This window comes from Trachypithecus francoisi, unplaced genomic scaffold (assembly GCF_009764315.1).
Source record: "Trachypithecus francoisi isolate TF-2019V2 unplaced genomic scaffold, Tfra_2.0 Lachesis_group17, whole genome shotgun sequence".
In the NCBI taxonomy this organism is placed as follows: domain Eukaryota; kingdom Metazoa; phylum Chordata; class Mammalia; order Primates; family Cercopithecidae; genus Trachypithecus; species Trachypithecus francoisi.
In genome coordinates this window covers 11135666-11141665 of record NW_022681462.1, presented here as the reverse complement: position 1 = coordinate 11141665, position 6000 = coordinate 11135666, and the positions used below count along the sequence as shown (strand labels likewise).

Genomic DNA, 6000 nt, shown 5'->3' with positions numbered 1-6000 from the left:
GAAAGAAGAAAAGGAAGGAAGGAAGGAAGAAGGAAGGAAGGAGGAAGGAAGGAAGGGAAAGAAAGAAAAGAAAGAGAGAGAGAAAGAAAGGAAAGAAAGAAAGAAAAGAAAAGGAAAGGGAAAGGAAAAAGGAAAGGAAAGGGAAAGAAAGAGAGAGAGAAAGAAAAGAAAAGAAAAGAACAGAAAAGAAAAGAAAAGAAAAGAAAAGAAAAGAAAAGAAAAGGGCTCCATGCAGCATTTACCTGGCTTGCCTTTCCACCTTTTGCCCTGTGAGGACACACAAGAAGGCCCTCACCAGACCAAATGCCAGTTACTTGAGCTTAGACTTCCCAGCCTCCAGAGCTGTGAGAAATACATTTCTGTTCTTTATAAGTTACCCACTCTGGGGTATTCTGTTATAGCAGCATAAATGGACTAAGACCATGGGCAAAGGATATAAACAGGTAATTTTCAAAAGAGAAAACATAAGTGACCAACAAACTTATGAATGTATGTTCAACCTCATTAATAATCAGGACATATAAATAAAAATAAAGAGACTATTTCATACTCACTGCACTGGAAAAAGTATAGTTTATCAGTACCTGCAGTCATCATTCACAGACATTCAGATCCTAAAGGTAGGAGTGGGAACTCTTTAAAGTTAGATGTGGTCACAAGACTTGTTAAAACAAGTGTTAGCCAATTAATTGTGAGCAGAATTGATATGGTCACTTGTGTGCAGAAATTGGGAAGAGCCAAATTTGAGCCCTTAAGTCAGTTTTTTCCCCCTACTTCATAGAAGCAAGTGTCAGGATGGAAGTTCTGTCAGCCCTGGTCCCTGAGTGACTATGATAACAGAACTTCATGAAGAAGAAATAGACTGTTGAATTAAGACACTGAGATTTCTGTGATTGTGTTACTATAGCATAATTTAGTTATTCTGACTGATATAACCCCAATTGTTGCTGAGGAAACAACTGGGGCTTTTATATGCTGCTTGCGAGCCTAAGCTGGTACAACTCTGGAGAAAACTTTTTGCAAATGTTTAGTCAAGTTGACAATGTGCATACCCATGTAGGCACAAGAAAAATGAGCGAATGTTTTGCTACAACTTAAAGAAAAAACTGAAAATAACCTCAATGTCCATAGACATGAAATATATTTTAGTAGATTAATAGACTAGATTACTATTGAGTAGCTAAAATAAACTTAAGCTACCTGAATCAAAATATATAATTCTCAAACAAATAGAGTCTAAAAAATTGCATAAGGATATGAATAGTATGAGGTCATTATATAAAGTGTACATAACATATTATGCTGTAGCTATATAAAATATGTAGTAAAAGTATAACAACATGCATAGGCATAGTAAGCATCAAATTCAGAGAAATGTTCACTTCTCGGAAAAGAAGAGGAGGATGCAGGATCCTTGGTGATAGGGTATTTGTAATGTTTTATGTCTCATTTCAAAACATCAAATGCTACTATGTAAAAATGATGGGTGGTGGGTACCTGGATATTTGTTGTATTATCCTTTGTACTTTTCTGTCTACTTGAAATACTGAATAATAATTAAAAAGAAAATACAAGCAAGCAAAAAGCAAAAGAAAAAGCATCTATAAGTCTTCCTCTCCTGCTCCATCTCTGAAACCTTAATTAATATATTGATGTAAATCTGTCCAATGTTCTTCCATATCTCTGTGTCTCTGCCTCACCTGGCTAGGACAAAAAAGGTTATTCAGATAACTTATTCAGATAACTATGGTAAAAGTGTACAGTTTAGCAGGCTATGTACTCTACACCTTAATTTACATGTTTAGAAGATGTTGTTTTGCCAAGTTAAAAATATTTACTAAAAGGAGAAACACTTCGTTATTATTATTATTATTATTATTATTATTATTATTCAGACAGGGTCTTGTTCTGTTGCCCAGACTGGAGACTGGAGTACAGTGGCATGATTATCGCTCACTACAGCCTTGACCTCCTGGGCTTAAGTGAGCCTCCCACCTCAGCCTCCTGAGTAGCTGGGACTACAGGCACGTACTATCATGCCTCGCTAATTTTTTTTTTTTTTTTTTGTAGAAATGGGGTCTCACTATGTTTCCTAGGCTTGTCTCACATTCTCAAGCGATCTTCCTACCTTGGTCTCCCAAAGTGCTGGGATTACAGGTGTGAGCCTCATTATTATTATTGTTGTTGTTGTTACTATTTTTGAGACAGTCTCATTCTGTTGCACAGGCTGGAGTGCAGTGACGCGATCTTGGCTCACTGCAACCTCTGCCTCCCAAGTTCAAGCAATTCTCTGCCTCAGCCTCCTGAGTAGCTGGAATTACAGGCAACTGCCACCACGCCTGGCTAATTTTTTTGTATTTTTAGTAGGGACGGGGTTTCACCATCTCGGCCAGGCTGGTCTTGAACTCCTGATCTCATGGTCCACCCACCTTGGCCTCCCAAAGGCTCATGCTGGGATTACAGGTATGAGCCCCCACACCTGGCCTAGCCTCATTATTCTTTAAGAGTTTGCATCAATTTGCTTGCCATCACCTTTTTTTTTTGAGACATAGTCTCACTCTGTCACCCAGGCTGGAGTACAGTGGCGCCATCTCAGCTCACTGCAACCTCTGCCTACTGGGTTCAAGTGATTCTCCCACTTCAGCCTCCTGAGTAGCTGAGATTACAGGTGCATCCCATCATACCCAGCTAATTTTTGTATTTTTAGTAGAGACAGGGTTTCACCATGTTAGTCAGGCTGGTCTTGAATCCCTGACTCGTGGTCCACCCACCTCGGCCTCCCAAAGTGCTGGGATTACAGGCGTGAGCCACTGTGCCTGGCCGCCATCCACTTACATTGATTTGTTTAGATTCTTTCTTTTCTTTTTTTTTTTTTCAGACGCAGTCTTGCTCTGTTGCCCAGGCTGGAGTGCAGTGGTGTGACATTGGTTCACTGCAACCTCTACCTCCCAGGTTCAAGTGATTCCCCTGCCTTAGTCTCCTGAGTAGCTGGGACTACAGGCATGCGCCACCACGCCCAGTGAATTTTTGTAGTTTAGGTAGAGATGGGGTTTCACCATGTTGGCCAGGCTGGTCTCGAACTCCTGACCTCAGGTGATTACAGGTGTGTGCCACCACACCTAGCTAATTTGTGTATTTTTAGTAGAGACGGAGTTTCACTATGTTGGCCAGGCTGGTCTTGAACTCCTGACCTCAGGTGATCTGCCCACCTCCTCGGCCTCCCAAAGTGCTGGGATTACAGGCGTGAGCTACCGCTCCCAGCCAAAAAAATATTTATTTTTGAGTCTCACTCTGTTGCCAGGCTGGAGTGCAGTGGCGTGATCTTGGCTCACTGCAGCCTCCACCTCCCGGGTTGAAGCTATTCTCCTGCCTCAGCCTCCCAAGTAGCTAGGACTACAGGCATGCGCCACCACGCCACCAGCTAATTTTTGTATTTTTAGTAGAGATAGGGGTTTCACCATGTTGGCCAGGATGGTCTCAATCCCCTGAACTCCTGATCTGCCCACCTTGGCCTCGCAGTGCTGGGACTACAAGCGTGAGCCACCGCACCCGGCCAACAAAATATTTCTAATAGAGCAGAAGAGCTGGTCACAGAGTCAAGACCAGTAACAACAAAACAATGAGAACATTAGACTGCTAAAGTGTGTCAATGTTGTGAGCACAATACCACACAGAAAGAAGAGGTCAGCAGCTTCATGAAGGAGGTGAGATTTGAGCAGGGCCTTGAACAAGGGAACAATTTCAATAGGCAGCAAATAAAAGACAACCTTCTAGGTGGGGAAATAACGTGAGCCAAGCCAAAAATGGGAATAAGCACAATATAGTTATTTCTAAAAGTCCTTCATGTGGTCTACTAGTAATAGCTAACATTTTTGAGCACTTACTAATATGTCAGGCAGTATTCCAAGTCCTTTCATATATTAATTCGTTTAACACAGCAACACTGTCATCAAGAGCGCACTGCTCAAACCACTTTTTCTGTTGCTCTTAGACGCAGTGCCGTCTCTGGGTCTCAGTTTGTCTGTCTGTAAAAAAGCAGATAATAACGTTGCCCTGTGCATGATAGATATACATACACGGGCAAACACAAGAAGAGATTAAACAAAATGATGTAACTGTTAGGATAAATTGGTGAGATTATGGGTTGTATTTCTATTACCCAAATGCAATTTAATGCAATATTGGCTTTTTTGAAACAGTTTTCTGGCAATATAATCCACATGTCATACAATTCACCCATTTAAATGGTACAATCCAGTGGTTTTAAGTATACTCTCAGAGTTATGCAACCATTACCACAATCAGTTTTGAACATTTTCATCACCTCAAAGAGAAACTCTGTAACCTTTAGCTATCATCCCAGGTGCCCATATCATTCTTCTCTCTCCTTCCCTGAGCAACCACTAATCTTGCCTGTCTCTATATATTTGCCCATTCTGGACATTTTATAAAAATGGAATCATATGTGACGTTTTGTGGTTGTCTTCTTTCACATAGCATGTTTTCAAGGTTTATCCATGTTGTAGCACAAACCTACTTCATTCCTTTTTAAAATTTTTATTAATTTTTTTGTAGAGATAGGGTCTTGCTATGTTGCCCAGGCTGGTCTTGAACTCCTGGGCTCAAGCAATCCTCCTTCCTTGGCCTCCCAAAGTGTTGGGATTACAGGTGTGAGCCACCATGCCCAGCCTTCACTTTTTATTGAAAGTGAAATTCACATAAGAAAATTAACAAAAGTGTACAATTTAATGACATTTAGTGCATCCACAATGTTGTGCAACCACCACCTTCATCAAGCTCCAAAACATTTTCATTACCCCCAAAACCACACATCCATTACGCACACATCCATTACGCAGTCACATTTTCCTCTCTCCAGTCCCTAACAATTATTATTTTTTTTTAGAGTCTCACTCTGTTGCCCAGACTGGAGTGCAGTGCAGTAACGTGTTCTCAGCCCACTGCAACCTCCACCTCCCAGGTTCAAGCAATTCTCGTGCCCTAGCCTCCCAAGTAGCTGGGATTACAGGAATGCACCACCATGCCCAGCTAATTTTTATACTTTTAGTAGAGACGGGGTTACACCATGTTGACCAGGCTGGTCTCGAGCTCCCGACCTCAAGTGATCCACCTGTCTTAGCCTCCCAAAGTGCTGGGATTACAGGCGTGAGTCACTGTGCCTGGCCAGTCCCTAACAATTTATAATTTGCTTTCTGTTGCTATGGATTTACCCATTCTGGATATTGTATACAAATAGAGTCATGCAGCGTGTGATCTTTTGTGTCTGGCTTCTTTCACACAGCAAAATATTTACAAGGTTCATGCTTTTTGTGACTGATTAATATTCCCTTGTATAGGTATATGACATTTTCTTTCTCCATTTATCAGTCAATAGATATTTGGGTTTTTTCCCACATTTTGGCTATTGTGAATAGTGTTGCTATGAGCATCTGCATACAAGTATTGGTTTGAGTACCTGTTTCAATTATTTTGCGTATGTATCTGGGTCATATGGTAACTCTATATGTTTAACTTTTTGAAGAACTAACAGGTGGCTTTCCAAAGTGGCTGCATTATTTTACATTCCCATCAGCAGTGTAGAGGGTTCCAGTTTCTCCATATCCTTGGCAACATTTGTTGTTATGTAGCTTTTTGCTTATAGCTATTCTACTGAGTGTTAAAGTGATATCTCACTGTGGTTTTGATTTGCATTTCCCTGATGGCCAATGATGTTGAGCAACTTTTCATGTGCTTATTGACCATTTGTATATCTTCTTTGGAAAAATGTCTATTCAAGTCTTTCACCATTTTAAAAATTGGGTTATTTTTCTTTTAAATGTTGAGTTGTAGGCATTATTTATATATTCTGGATACACATTCCCTTATCAGATACATACTTTGTAAACATTTTCTCACATTCTGTAAGCTATCTTTTCACTTTCTTGATGTCCTTTGAAGCACAAAAGTTTTTAATTTTGGTGTCCGATTTATTTTTTTGCT

General features: G+C 40.4%; 1 protein-coding gene across 2 annotated transcripts in view; it reads right to left on the bottom strand.

Moving 5' to 3' along the window:
• Positions 1-1220: 1220 nt before the first annotated feature.
• Positions 1221-6000, bottom strand: part of KIAA1841 (KIAA1841 ortholog) — a 77555-nt gene continuing 72775 nt past the window's right edge. The window contains exons 23-24 of one of the 2 annotated variants that reach the window (XR_004443953.1): positions 3885-4025; positions 1221-1700 (exon numbers count right to left, since the gene is read on the bottom strand). The gene's annotated coding sequence lies outside the window, so the exon portion shown is untranslated. The remainder of the gene's footprint in view (positions 1701-3884; positions 4026-6000) is intronic. The other variant, XR_004443952.1, reaches the window with a different exon arrangement.